At 50.1% G+C, this 15051-nt stretch overlaps 1 protein-coding gene across 2 annotated transcripts in view; it reads left to right on the top strand.

Moving 5' to 3' along the window:
* Positions 1-8868: 8868 nt before the first annotated feature.
* The window catches only part of TANGO2 (transport and golgi organization 2 homolog), a 545308-nt gene continuing 539125 nt past the window's right edge, over positions 8869-15051 (top strand). Inside the window, exon 1 of one of the 2 annotated variants that reach the window (XM_085635540.1) lies at positions 8869-8994. The gene's annotated coding sequence lies outside the window, so the exon portion shown is untranslated. The remainder of the gene's footprint in view (positions 8995-15051) is intronic. The other variant, XM_085635541.1, reaches the window with a different exon arrangement.

Raw genomic sequence — 15051 nt, forward strand, 5'->3', positions numbered from 1 at the left:
TGTTTTAAGATAAAAGTTTTTCTCGCTGTTATTATGTTTTGATATTTTGACATGGATAGTTTGTAGGTCTGTCTATACAAAAGGGTTTTACTGACTCTCCACCGTCTCTCCAGGACTTTACACCTGGATTTCTCAGCGCGAAACTCCGCAGTGAACCTGGGAGCTGATAATCGCTGTTTGGAAGGACACCATTTTTTTTCGGGGATTAAGGACTCGAAAGCCGACATTAAGCTGGTGTTAAAGTTCTTCAGCAGCCCCGAAACATTAAGGTCGGCCGAGGTATCTGCCGGTGGATGTGAGTGGAATACCGCCTCAAATGCCTCCAGAGATAAATTATTCCAAGGTCTGCAAAGTTGTTTCGCACGTACTACGGGTCCAGGTTGAGAGTTACTATACTGACGTCGAGTGGAGAATGGGACCATAAAGTGGTCAGACCATGTTAAGGGAAGGAGGGGAAGACAGTATAAATGATCGATGTTGGTAAAGATTAAGTCTAGGGCGTGTCCTGCCCTATGCGTGGGGGCAGCTACAAGTTGGGAAAGCCCGATTTGATTTAAACTATTTAAGAGATTGTTCGCATCGGGGTTCAATGGATCTTCGCCGTGGAAATTAAAGTCTCCAAGCAGAATAAAGTTGCTGGATGCTAGGACTTGCATAGCGATCAGCTCAACTAATTCATTTGAGAAGTGGTTCCTAGGCCCAGGGGGCCGGTAAATCAGGGCACTATTCCATCTATCAGACGGCGATCTGGTTAGTTTAAAAAAGCCCAGTTCCAAACTGTCAGTACTATGCGTGTCAGTCCATTGGACCTTTAAACAGTTTTTAAAAGCGATTGCTATCCCACCCCCCTTTTTTCCCTCTCTATCAAGATGAATACATTTGTAGCCATCTGGGATTGCTAGATTGATCTGGGGGTGGTTAGTTGGATTTAACCAGGTTTCTGTGAAAAAGCATAGTTCCGGGGAGTGGGTACTAATCATGTCCCAGATTTCAATGGGATGTTTAGCTAGTGATCTGACGTTACAAAGGATAAATTTAGGGCTAAGGTAGCCTAGGTCAGACGTGTCTGCCCGGGGAGGCGGGTCGGAGGTGTTTAGCTTGCAGTGAAAGAGACAGGTCTTGCATGCTACTGGCCCTTCAAGATTTAGCGGGAAAACGTTGGAGCAGCAAATCATTGGGGAGAGGTACGCTACTTCCCTAGTTCTGATATTCAACAGGGCTTTAGTTGGATATATTATACGGGTCCGGTGGGGAGCGATAGACCTGGTTTGGGCAGAGATTCCTGGCTCAGGGCTTGCAAGGGCGCAGGCGGGCTTGCCTTAGGCGCGTCCGCTGCGCGCGTCCGCTGCGAGTGCGCTCAGGATCTGACATTTATTGTAATAAGAGCTCAACAACTAGCCCGCTACCTGCTTGTAGCCTCAAAGATGGTGGCCGTCCCAAACAGGAAGTCGGGTTGCTGACCCCGATCCCCGAAGAGCCTGAGGCCCCGGGAGAGCGAGCAACAGCGTGATGATTAAAAAGTAAGTGCAAAATAGCGATTAACAGTTAGCAGCAAGTAGATCAGTCGCCATGTTCAACACATGCCTTAGAAAACTCGCCAGGATGTATGTAAACATCACCAACCCAGAGGAAATCTATGCCCAGATAATACAGGGGTGTAGGGTCAGCGGTGATCTGATATTGAATCCTGCGGCAGGTTTACATCTCACTGAAGTGCTAGTACCAGCTGGGTCCCAAAACCTATCGAATAGCAGGGACGATTATATAGAAGCCGCTCTAAGTCAGGGCGTGGCCGTGAATGGACCCCCGAAGAGCGCGAAGGTAAAGGAAGAACAAGTCAATGCAATCCAGAGGCAACTGACACCCTCTTGTCCAATGGGTCCCACAAGCTCATCCAGCAGCGGATTTGGTAATTGCGACTAGAGCCCAAAGTCCTGAATGTCTGCCTGGCTCGAAGGCGTACCTACTTAAAATGTAAAACACAGAATCACTTCACAAAGGTATGCCAAAACGGGATGCAGGGGTACAACACTGCCTACCCGTAGGCGGCTGCTGCACTATAACCGCTGTCACTAGACGATCCAGTGGAAGAGGACACATAATGCAGTGGAGGGGCAAGCATCCGTCTAGAAGATAAGGAAGACGATGTATTTGTGCTATTGTTTGCCAGGAGTAATGGCAACAGGAAGAGGTCGCTTTCATGTGCATGGTGGAGGTAAGAGGCATACCAATTAAGGCCCTCATCAACACCGGCGCCTCAGTAAATGTAATCAAAGCTGTACAATTCAACCGGATAACACAATCATGTGTGCTCAATATGGACTGTAGAAAGCCATTCAGCAGTTCAGTAAAAGTTGAAAGTGATGTATAGTGCCACCCGATCTCTACTATACTTTGTGTTTTCACGCCATGGGCGTGGCGCAGCCCGAGGATATAAATAAACAAGCCAGTGGTCCTGTAGAGAGCAACTCGGGCTCTTCACTACAGTGTTGCCATCTACACGCACCCCCACACCCCTCGGGCGGACTCGACCCAAGGGGATAAATAAACGGCCGGAGACCGCTCTGGATCTTCCGGCCACGATAGTAAAGTAACTGCGTCGTGTATTCATTTCTGCACAGTTGAGGCCTAGTCACCACCAGGTCCCGCCGCGCTACATTGGCGACGAGGCCAGTCACCCCCCACGTGTGCCGCTCACCTGGTCGATCTTCTGCTGGGAGCGTGCGGTGCCTACCCGCGTGGTCCTGCTCTGCTGCTGCAGAGTCTGCTTCATGCAGAGAGCTCGCGGAGCCCACCCGCGCAGCTCCGCCCTGGCCGGAGCCTGCTGCCTTCCAGCCCTATGCTCTCCGCGGCCGCACTGCCTGCCGCGCCGAGACCGCCTGCATCCTGGGGTAAGTGCCTGTTGCCCCGCCCACCTGGAGCACGTCCTGCGGCCGTGTCCGCTCCTGCTGCCTGCCCTGTGGTTAAATCACCGGCTCCTCTAGGGCAAGGCCCCCCTTGTCCTGGGGCTGCCATACACACTGCCTGCCCCACCAGGACTGAGCCTGCAGAACTGGGAACAACTGAGGGGCACAAACTCCCTGTGCAGCAGGCCTGCAGAATGGAGCAATAGTGAGGTGCAAGCACCGGGTGGCATGCTCTTGGCCCCTGAGTCTCTGGACACACGCTAGAAGAAAAAAAAGGACGGGGCACAACAAAAGAGTGGAGGGGAGGCCACACCTCTAAGAACATCACCATAATTGATAAAGGAAAAGAGCAATAGTGGATATCAGGGCACACAGAGCCCTGCTACACCCTTGCCTCTATTTCACCACGGGACTGCGCCAGGGGGCACGTCGCCTCCCACGCACGCACGTGTTCCCACCAGTCGGCCAGTGGCAAGTGGCCACGCGCCAACACACGCACCCAGCCTCCAAGGTTGACGTCCAGGCCCCTGCCTCGCGCCAGGGCCCCAGCACACAGCCACCATAAGCAACCCGCAGGCAGCTGGCGCTGCTGCTCAGCAACATGGAGCGAATCAGCCACGTGGGGGCGCCAATATGCCTCTCCCAGGACACAGCAACACAGCAATTGCGCCTCTATCTCCCTTCAGTGAGGCCTCGGATCCTGCCACTGCCGCGATGGAAAGCGTGGGTCTGACGGCTCAACCACTATTTCAAGGGGACAAGGGAAACAAACGGCACCGTTAAAAGCTCACTCCTCATCTACTATGGAGGGGCGGAGATATATGACCTCTTTGAGACGCTCCCCAACACGGGCAATGTCACTGCGCTTAACTGGCACCTCGACCCGCAACTCAACCCCGATTTTGAGAGTTTCAAGTTCAGAAGGGCGTGGCAGTTGGACTCAGAATCAGTCAACATGTCCTACGCACGGCTGCGCCGGCTGGCCAGCACGTGCACATTCACGGATCAGAGGGAGGAGATAAGAGACCAAATCATCCTGGGATGTAGTTCTAAACTCCTGAGGAAGCTGATCCTCCGGCTACCTGGAATCTCGCTGGACGAGATCTTGGTCCTCGCTCCCATGAACTGTCGGATGTCCGATCGCAGGAGATGTAGGCCGCCTTACACACGCCGGTCGGCATACCGACATCCCCCGATCAAAGAGGAAAAGGTTGAAGCCATCCAACGACACCCCTCTGCGGCTCGCCAATTGCCCGGACCGCAACCGGCACCAGGGGGACCGTGTGGATATTGCGGAGAGGACCACCCACCAACGTCTGTCTGCGGGGCAAAAGGAAAGACATGCTCCCGGTGCGGAAGGCTAAACCACTATGCCAAAGTATGTCGCGGTGGGCGTTTCAGGCAAACGTCGTCAAGGTCCCGGGGCATGGCACAACGCGTCCGCCAGATCTCTCTTGATGATCTGCCAACAGTCGCAGACAATCAGCCACAGGGGCGACGGCCCATGTACGAAGATGAAGAGGACGAGGTGTTTGTAGTGTCGTACATTGGCAGAACGGATCGGCGGCGGTGGCCACCTCCCATGTGCTCAGTCGCCGTCGAGGGCACAGAAGTACGAGCCCTCATTGACACCGGTGCGTCTGTCAACGTGATGGACTCAACACAATACGACAGCCTGTCACCTCGTCCCTCGCTAGCACCCTCTACAGCCCGGATATACGCATATGGAGGGACTGACCCACTTCCTCTCCGCGGGGTCATGCAAGCAAAAGTCATGAGCGGGAAAAACTCAACGGAAACCCGGTTCTACATCACGGAGGGACGAAAAGGGACCCTGCTGAGCTGCCACACGGCAGAAGATCTGGGACTCGTATTCTTCGCAAATCAAGTCCACGACTCGCACGCTGAAGCAATACTGCAGAAATTCCAGGCTCTCTTTGAAGGACTAGGAAAACTCAAAGACAAAAAGTTTAAACTACACATTGACCCCCTCGGTCAGACCAGTAGCCCTCAGACACCGGAGAGTGCCATTCAAGCTTCGCCCGCAGGTCGAGGAAGAACTAAAGAAACTCGAGGAACTGGATGTAATCGAAAAGGTTTCTGGCCCAACTCCCTGGGTTTCTCCGCTGGTCGTAGCACCTAAGCCCAAGCAGCCCGGAGCCATCCGGCTCTGCGTCGATATGAGACTGCCAAACACCGCCGTGAAGAGAGAACACCATATCACGCCCACGATGGACGACATAGTGGCCGATTTGAATGGAGCCAAGTGGTTCTCCAAGTTAGATCTCAACGCTGGCTACCATCAGCTGGAACTGGAGCTGGAAAGACGGTATATCACGACCTTTTCGACCCATATAGGACTCCGAAGATATAAACGGCTCAGTTTTGGTGTGTCATCGACAGATGAAGTCTTTCAAAACGCCATCAGGGAAGCGCTGTCCAGATTACAGGGAGTAATCAACCTGAGTGACGACATTTTGGTGTTTTCTAGTACCCTAGAAGACCATCACCTTCACCTCCGGGCAACTCTGCAGAGACTCACAGACTGTGGCCTGACCCTGCACAAGTCAAAATGCCCATTTTATCAAGAGACAGTTGATTTCTTTGGGTACACCTTCACCCAGGATGGATTGCTCGTAGACCCCAAGAAGGCCGCGGCTATCCGTGCCGCCAGCACCCCGAAGAATCCAACGGAGGTGAGGTGTTTTCTCGGTATGGCCACGTACTGTGGGCGGTTCATCCCGAACCTTGCCGCCATATCAGAACCCCTTCGGACCCTCACTCGTCAAGATCACAAATGGGAGTGGACGGTGGCTGCCAACGAGGCGTTCAACGCAATCAAAGCGGGACTACTTGACAAGACGGTAATGGCCTACTTCCACCCCCAGCGGCGCACGGAGTTAGTCGTCGGCGCAAGCCCGTCGGCCTAAGGGCAGTCCTCCTGCAAGAACATGGTTCGGAGATCTGGAAGCCAGTTGCCTATGCAAGTAAGGCTCTCACAGACACAGAGACCAGGTACGCTCAAATAGAAAGGGAGGCTTTGGTCATCAAGTGGGCGTGCCAGCATTTCTATCTGTATCTGTGTGGCCAGGAGTTTCATGTTGTGACCGACCACAAGCCGCTGCTACCACTGTTCGCAGGCTCATCTCGGCTGGCGCCCCCGAGGATAGAACGGTGGGCGATGCAGCTGCAAGCATACAACTTTAAAGTAATCCACCGTCCCGGCGCTCATAATCCGGCCAACTACCTGTCTCGTCACCCTGAGCCCCCAAGTGCGTCAGACCTGTCGGAAGATGCATGTCACACCGAGGCCTTCATGAATATGGTGTCTCACGGGGCGTGCCCGTCCGCCATGACGCTGGAAGAAATCAGCAGGGCAACCCAGGAGGATCACACACTGTCCCGGTTAAAGGAGGCACTTAAGATCAACAGGTGGACGCGCTTCATGGATGGGGCCCGTGTCCTCCGACCGGAAGTCAGTCACGCCCGACAACAGCTGTGGCAAGTACGCCACGAACTCAGTGTGGGTTAGCGAGGAGTGGTTCTAAGAGGTCACCTCATAGTGGTCCCGGAGGGTTTACAGAAGAAAATCCTCGCGCTGGCACACGTTTGCCACCAAGGAAGGGCGAAAACTAAAGCCAGGCTGCGGGCCAAGGTCTGGTTCCCGGCAATGGACTCAATGGTGGATGAAATGGTAAGGCAGTGCAATGCCTGCACGATCACTGGAGGCGATCCCGCACCGGCACCAGTGATCACGGAAGAGCCGAGCACGGCCCCCTGGACTCAAATCAGTCTCGATTTTGGGAGCTTCCCGGACGGATGTCACATGCTGGTCATCATCGACTCCTTCTCGAAGTTTCCCAAAATGGAAATAGTCGCGTCAATGGCATTTCCACAAGTAAAGAGGATCCTCGACAGAACTTTTGCAGTGATGGGGCTACCGGAGGAGGTCAAGTCCGAAAATGGACCCCCATTTCAGGACCGAGACTTTCAGGAATACCTTGAAAACAAAACAATACAGCACCGGAAGATCACCCCGCTATGGCCCCAAGCAAACGGGGAAGTAGAACGCCTAATGAGGACTCTCAACCGAGCACTGCGCATTGCAGTGGATGGGGGAGAAGACGCTGAAACTGCTCTCGATCAATTTCTGGGAGCAGATCTGCAGACCCCACACAGTACGACCAAGTGCGCGCCGGCTCATCTATTGTTCAAAAGGGTACCACGAGACAGCATCCCGTCTGACCCGACGTGGGTACCCATGGAACGGGACAACAACGCAGTCCAAGCAAAAAGAGAAACAACCAATCGAAAGGCCAGCGAAGCCCGAAGGGCACAGGAATACCATCTGAGATTAGGAGATCGGGTGGTGATCAAAGACCGACACCCCGGTTGGAAGTTCCGGATGCCCTATGAACCGGAAGCGTGGGCCGTTGTAGGCGTTCAAGGGACCATGGTTACTGCACAAAGGGGACAGCACTCTGTCACGAGAAATGTGTCCAGCTTTAAGGTGTCCGAGAGGGAGCTGGACCAAGAAGCATCTGACCATCAGGACACCCTTCCGAGTTTCTCCCCACCTGCTTCTCCCAGCATGGGGAGCCCGCCATCGGAGACACCACAGCAAGCTAGCCAAAGGTCTAGTTACGCTGCCAGGTCGACTGGCCAAAGCACAGCAACGGAGTCATCCGAGAGTATCCCGTCCAGTGCTCAGGCCGGTCCTAGTTCCCGGAGCCAGAAGTATGGTCTTCGGCCAAACCCTGTGCCAAGTCAGAGACTGAAAGACTTTGTATATATGTCTCCGTGAACTACGAGGACTTGATGGTCAAGAACCGAAAGAAAGGAGGGATGTAGAGAGCCACTCGGGCTCTTCACTACAGTGTTGCCATCTACACGCATCCCTACACCCCTCGTGGGGAGCTCGACCCGAGGGGATAAATAAACGGCCGGAGACCGCTCGGGGTCTTCCAGCCACGATAGTAAAATGACTGTGTTGTGTATTCATTTCTGCGCAGTTGAGGCCTAGTCCTAGCCCCGCCGCACTGCAGACCCCTCAAAGCCACAGCTGACACCATTGATGTGGGTGAGTGTCTAATCATTGCTTGTGCAGCGAGCAGGTATACTAATTGCCCGTGTCTACCAGGCCGTGGACACTACAGCATGTATGCAACATATCTGATTTAGGTAGTAGATTCCAAATATTCTAACCCAAATAAGACTACATTTTAGCTGCCTTCGGCCTAAAATTGCACCTGCTTCACCATAAATCAATGGGAGAACTACATTCTATTTTTTTTTACAAAGATCTTCCACGGTCGAGTTTTAGGATGGCATGTGTGGTGTCCGCAATTAAATTATCTTCATGGCGCCGCCTATTAATATTAAACCCCTTCGCCTTCCACCTACTCCTTCCTAATTGTTGGCATGCAGGAGGCTACATGGGTGGCGCCAATTCTGTTTTCGCCCAGGGTAAATAAATGGTGTAAATGCCAAATTTGCTCCATAGTCTACAGGGTTTGGGCTATCAGTCCCACCCGAACCCCACAAACTAATACCACGAGGGCCTACCCCGTTGTCAGTCGTGACAAGCCTGTGACAGGAACCAAGCGTCACTCCATCTCTTCCCTTGGGGGCCTACTTCGCGCCATACTCCCTCCACACTCGTCCCCTCCTTCTATGCTATCCAGAAGGCCAGTAAGCGGCAGCCTAGTCTACCCGGCCCGACACAGGCTGTCACCGCCCGCTCCGCCACACAACCCAAACCTCATCTACTACCACGCTCCCACAGATGGGCGGCACCCTCCGACTATAAGAGGATGGATCGGACGAAGCCACGTGCTGGCTCTACAGCCAATCAGCACTTCGAAATACTGTTTGGCACACTAGGATTGGCTGGGTGTCCCCCATGCTCCAATTCAATGGCATTTTACACCTTAGCAGTACCGCCCACTCTCAGATGACGCACACGGAATGTCCCGGCGTGGGATTGGTTCTTATCCGACCCGGAAGTGTTAGGCATACGGAGTGCGGACGCCAGTTAAAAGTGCATCAACGGAGGATGGACGTGAGGATGAGTTGACGGACGGTCCCAGTAAGTAGCGGATGGGTGGCTGTTGTAGCAGGGTCGAGGGCATCCAAAGTAGCTGAAAGGGATTTGGCAGTAAACACTCAAGGATCTCCCTTTCAGAGCAGGGACCTGTCATACATGAAGCTGAAGGATGAGGCGCGTCAAAGGCAGCAGAGCTTGAGCACATCGGTACAGGGATGTAGGACACTTGGCTTGGCTCTAAGAGTTAAAGCACGAGCCGAGCCATCAAAAGATGTAAAGCGGCCAACAAACAAAACCGGAAAAATCGCTATATTTCAATTAAGTACAACCAATTATATCATTGAATCCAGTGACATTTACTGGAAGTAATATTTTTTTAAACATGAAACCTCTAAGAATAGCCTCAAACTCTCTGTGATGTAGTCAGATTTGTTTGAACTGATTCAGTATGCTTGATGTTTGTTCTTAAGTTTTTGACGGTCCTTATGTGGTCCTCTGTAGACTCTATTGTAGTAGTTTAGATGAGACCGGAGCAGAGCCCTGGTTAGCTAAAGCCAGTGTTTTCATTAGGGAAAGGGGCTGTCCTTCTGATTATCATGGTTGGTTTTCAGTGCTTTTGACAGCAGTTTGAGCTTGGTATTTAAAGGAGAGATCTTTGTCAAACCCGATCACAAGGTATCTCACTGTTTGGATCTGGGTAAAGCGCGTCATTAATGTCCTTGGCCATTTGAAGAGGAAGCAGCTTCGTAAGTTCTTGCTGGTTTTCAGGATTTCTAATTTGAGGCTAGAGTTGGAAGTAATCGTCCTTCATCCAGTGGTAGATATGTTTTTATACTTTCTGACACTTTAGCGTTTTGGTATTCGAGGTTGTCTGGTCTGAGATGGATTTTTATGTCTACGCACATCTGGAATTGGAGTTGGTAGATTAATATGATTAGCATCAAGGGTCTCATGTAGATGTTAAACAGTAGCGGGGAGAGGAGAGAGCTGTGGGAACCCCCCGCAGGTTGTTTCGAGGATGAGCAGAATAAATCCATTTTGTTTTGTTTGCAATGGTTTAAAAGAAAATAGTTCCACCACTGAAGTGCTTTTCCATTTATCCCTGCCCTACTTTCTAGTCTGTTATGTAGGAACAGGATTAGAATTTCAGAATGTTATGCATTGAGGAGGACAAGAGATCATAGATAATGTCTGTGATTATGGATTCTATGTCACCCCTCCCCCTTAACAGGTTGTTTGTTCCAATTAAGTTTTTGATTTCCAAGATATTGTTGATGAAAGGGAGATTTGAGATGGGTCTAGCATTTGTTAGCTCTGATGGGTCTACTTATTGTTCCTTCATTATGGGCGAAATATGGATTGCTTCAGTTTAGTGTGCACTTTTTTTTTGAGTGAAGCTTTTATGATTTGCCTGATGTGGGGGCCAAGTATGATCAAGGTTTTTTCGATGGTCTGCGGTGAGGTTTAAGACCTTATTTAGTAGCTGTTTTTTAGGATTTGGTCGAAGCTTATGGTTGAGAAAGTTGGGAAGTTCGAGAGAACTCTAGGAGTTTCTTCGGGGAGAACATGTTCCCCATTCTCCTGGATCTTGACTCCAATCTTTGAAAGTTTGTTATTCAAAGAATGTCAGCCGGCCTTCAGAGGTGGTTGGATTTGACGGGGGGCTTCTTCAGTGCCTCAAGACCGAATATTTCTACCCTAAAGGTAACCAAGTTATTTTGTGACCAGGAAGTTAGCATAACAGATTCTTGGGTGATCAGTGTGTGAGAAAAGACCAATTCGAATATGTGACCCACTTTGGCTAGTTGAAGGAGTAACTGTGAATAGTATGTCACTTCTCTTAATCCTCCTATGATGCTTAATTTGTGTTTTAGGTATATTGTAAGGTCATGGTGGAGTGCTTTGTGTGTGATACTTGTCCTATACTTGAAGTAGTTTCTGGTTTCATTAGGAGATGGAGATTCCTGGGACGAATAGGATCATATTTAATAGCTCCTTTTTCTAGATGTGCTGCATCATAAAAGATGGCTTTCATGGGCACCTGGGCAGGTTTGGGGAAGCCGTCTAAGTGAAAGAGAAGCTCTGCTGCCTTTTGGCTAGGTTTGTGCTACAGTAATGCCATGTACATACAAAGAGAGCCAGAGTTTGAATGAACGTACTGACGTTGCATAGATATGAAAGATTGTAGTTTTATGTAAAGTTACAATGCAACTGTTTTAGTAAGGCTGGAGATGTGTGGAACCACTGATAACTTTTTTTTGTTAGGTGAAGTCCAGCAATGTGGGTACCAGTTCAGGCGATATGCCAAACGTCGTTCTCCTCCATAACATTGGCAATGTAAAGAATACGGTTCTGTGATATAGTGGTGCTTGTGCATTGCTCACCTCATGTAAGAGAGGCTTTCATTGTGTACTGTGGTTGACGTGCCACCTCTGTGTACACTGGAACATTCTGTATGCCAGCTGCCTCATCAGTTTGTTTCCAGCATGCATGTGATAGTTTTTCGTTGGGGGGTAAGCACACGTTGCTTGAGGCGCTCCCATTCTCTGCTGCTATTATACATTGACACACAGCTCTGTTGCAATTGTTTTGTTTCTTTGCTCATACCGTTTCAATGGAGTATCAGATCAAGGTCAAAGGAAACTGTGAAAGGACTACTGTTCTTGAGCAAAATTGTTGTTCTGGCATTGGGCTTAAATTTTTAGGGCACAGCTGACAGAATTAATTATGGTCTTTCTTCTTCTATTGCTGTTTGCTGAAAGAAGATTATGATGCAGCTGTCTGCACAAGAGTAATGTGATATTTAAATAGGCATTGGAAATGCAGTCAGTCTCGCATTTGTTTGAGTTAGAACTTTTGGCATTGTAAATGGCAAAGTCTTTTACCTGTGTTATGGAGTGTATGTATGTGGTGTGTAGTGAAATTATGTGTGTTGGATTGGTTTAGTATTTGTGGGATTGTGTGGCATGGGACTGTGTGGTGTGGAATGGATTTGTGTAGTGAAATCATGTGGCATGGTGTGCTGTGGAATTATATGGATAGTAATTATGTGGTATTGAGTGTACTGAAGCTATGTGGAGTGGGATTGTGTGTTAGGGAGTGCAATTTCTGCAAACAGCAGCTCTGCCAAGCGTCAAACATTTTAGGGTAATTTACAGCAAGGGCATGGATTCATCACTCATCCTTAAATTAAACCATATTATGTCTGTTAGTGCTGAGATGCTATTTTCCCTCTGCCAAAAAGACAGACTGGTCCAGTGATAGCGATAGATGGATCCAGTGGTCACAACAGCCCATCAGAGTAAAGCTTTGATGCACCATGTAGCTGGAGAGCTCCAGACTGGGTCATCTTTAGGTGCACTTGGTGCCCATCGCATCTTAACTTTATCCTCGTGTCTCATACATATACTGCGACCAGTGGAAAGTGCTGGTGATTTAAGTGATCTTGGCACTGGCTGTGATTGCAGTTACCTGATATTAGGCTTGTCACCTCGGGTGTAACCAGATCATTTGTAGGCTTGTCAGTCCCTTGGTGGGTCTGCTGTTCTCGTGCCGGGCAGGAAGCAGCCCAGTGATAGTGGATGAGGGAGATGCAGCTTGAAACTGAAAGCACCTAAGTTGAGCTGTGGGAAGGTTGAGACCCTCAACCTATTACAGCCAGCATGACCTTCAATCTGCAAGTTCAAGTGCCTGATGCTGGTGCTGCCTCTCGCAGCATCCAAGGCCCCTAATATTCTGGCACAAGCTGGGCAGCACACCAACACCACAACCAGCAGCACATGTCCCTGCCATTCCTTTTGGCATCAGTTCGTGCATCGAACTGTCAGTTTAGGCCTGCTAAAACAATGAAGAAGAAAGGAGAGACGGGAATAGAGAGATCGGTAGATAGATCAAAGGAAATAGCTTAAGAGGGAGGGGGTACTACAGGAGAGGGAGAGAAGAGGGAGAAAATATAGAGCCTAGAAGAAGGATACATCGAAATGGGAGAAAGAGCGAGCAGATAACCACTGTCAAAGAAAGGAGAGGGAGAGAGATAGATAAAGGACAAGGAAATGATGGACATAGAAATGGGGGAGGCTCAGGAAGAGACAGAAAAAAGAGGCAGGGGCAAGAGGGAGAGCGAAAGAGGCAGACAGTTGAAAGAGATGGGCTGATGACAGAGAGGGAGAAAGTAGGAGAGCCATAAGTGGGTAAGAAAGAGACATAGGGCCATATGTAGGTAGCTAAATACCGGTCGGTAACGGCCGAAATTCGGTAAATATCCCGTTACCGACCGGTATTTAGTCAAGTGAGATGTAGGAGGCCAAAAACCAGTTTCGGTAAATATGAATAGGTAAATACCGAGTCATATTTACCGAATTCTAAAATACCGATTCATATTTACCGAATACATATTTTCCGAAGTGGTAAATATGAAGTGGTAAAACGGGAAAAGATATGTAGGTAAATTCGGTAATTAAGAAATCCATGAAATTCGGTAATTAAGAGTCTGTAATTAACACAGATTGAAAGCAGGTGGTAAGCATCAACAGTGCATATAAGCAATCCCAAAATGCAACAGCGTGGACAACATGGCCGCTCTGTATGTCATTGCAAGGCGCCTACGTCTACAGGCAGCAGGTCTGAGGATTTGGAGACGGGAGGAACGCATTTACAGACAGCGCATCACACTCTTTCAACAGACTGACGCAGAGATACATGAAAGGTACAGGCTACACCCACAAACCATCATGGACCTGATAAGGGACCTGCACCCACTCCTGGACCAGCCAACAAGAAGGGCGCATGCCATACCACCACATGTGCAGGTTCTCTGCAGCCTACATCTACTCGCATCTGGCAGTTACCAGGGGGTGATAGCTGCGGTGGGCGGTGTATCCCAGAGTTGCCTGTCCCGTTTCTTCAGGAAGTTCCTGGACGCCATGATGCAGAGAATGCACCACTACATCAGCTTCCCAAACACACAGGCTGAACTGCAGAAAACTAAAACTGACTTTTATCACATGGCACAGTTCCCCCATGTCATTGGCTGTATTGATGGCACACACATCCCAATCTGCCCACCAGCTGCCACTGAGCACATCTACAGGAACAGAAAGTCCACCCACTCCATCAATGTGCAGGTAATCTGCGATGCAGGGAACATCATCACTGATATTGTTGCGAAGTTTCCTGGGAGCACCCACGACACCTACATCTTCCAGAACAGTGGGAACTACACACGACTGCTTGCCGGAGAATTTGGAGAAGGATACCTGCTAGGTAAGTAACAGTGACGCTCCATAATACTTAGTGCAAATCATAGTGTATTGAGGCATGTGACTGATGGTTCCCCTTTACTCACCTAGGCGACAGTGCATATGCCGTGCGATCATTCATCCTCACTCCCTACCTACACCCATCAACCCAGAGTGAGAGACGATATAATGTGGCACACAAATCTACACGCAATGTGGTGGAGCGCACGTTCGGACTATTGAAAAGCAGGTTCCGCTGCCTCCATAAAAGCGGAGGTGCACGCCAGTACACACCCATCCTCTGCTGCAAGATAATTGCCACTTTTGCAATGCTGCACAACCTTGCCACGAAGAGAGGTACAGAGGTCGAAATGACATATTGAGGACAATGATGATGAGTCTGCACAGCCAGAGGCCAACGCAGCAGGAGTGGCAACAGCAACAGATGGGAGAGTGAGACGGGCAGAGATCACATGCAACTATTTCTGAGTGAGTAAGGGGACACAGCCAGTAGTTGGATGCCATAACGTAGTTTAATCAGGCAGCACTACGCCACAACACAAAGGGAAACCTGTTCCATCAACATTGTTTAATAAACATATGTCAGTCAAGGGTTACTTCACCCAATAGTGTCTTTGTTTGTCTTGACGCATTAGTGTTTGCGCCCACGCGCACCAGTGCGGGATGGCATTGAGTGAGCGCCCTCACTGGCTGTTGGACCAGTGGCACCACCTTGCCGCCTGCTGCTCCGACGTGTGTCTGGGACAGGGGGGGTTATGCTGCTCCTGCTGGTCGTGTCGTCGGTGTCCCCAGCATCCACAGCGCCAGTTGTGGCAGACTGGCTGGTGAGCAGCACTTCTAG

The sequence above is a fragment of the Triturus cristatus genome, chromosome 11 (genome assembly GCF_964204655.1).
Source record: "Triturus cristatus chromosome 11, aTriCri1.1, whole genome shotgun sequence".
NCBI classification, from domain to species: domain Eukaryota; kingdom Metazoa; phylum Chordata; class Amphibia; order Caudata; family Salamandridae; genus Triturus; species Triturus cristatus.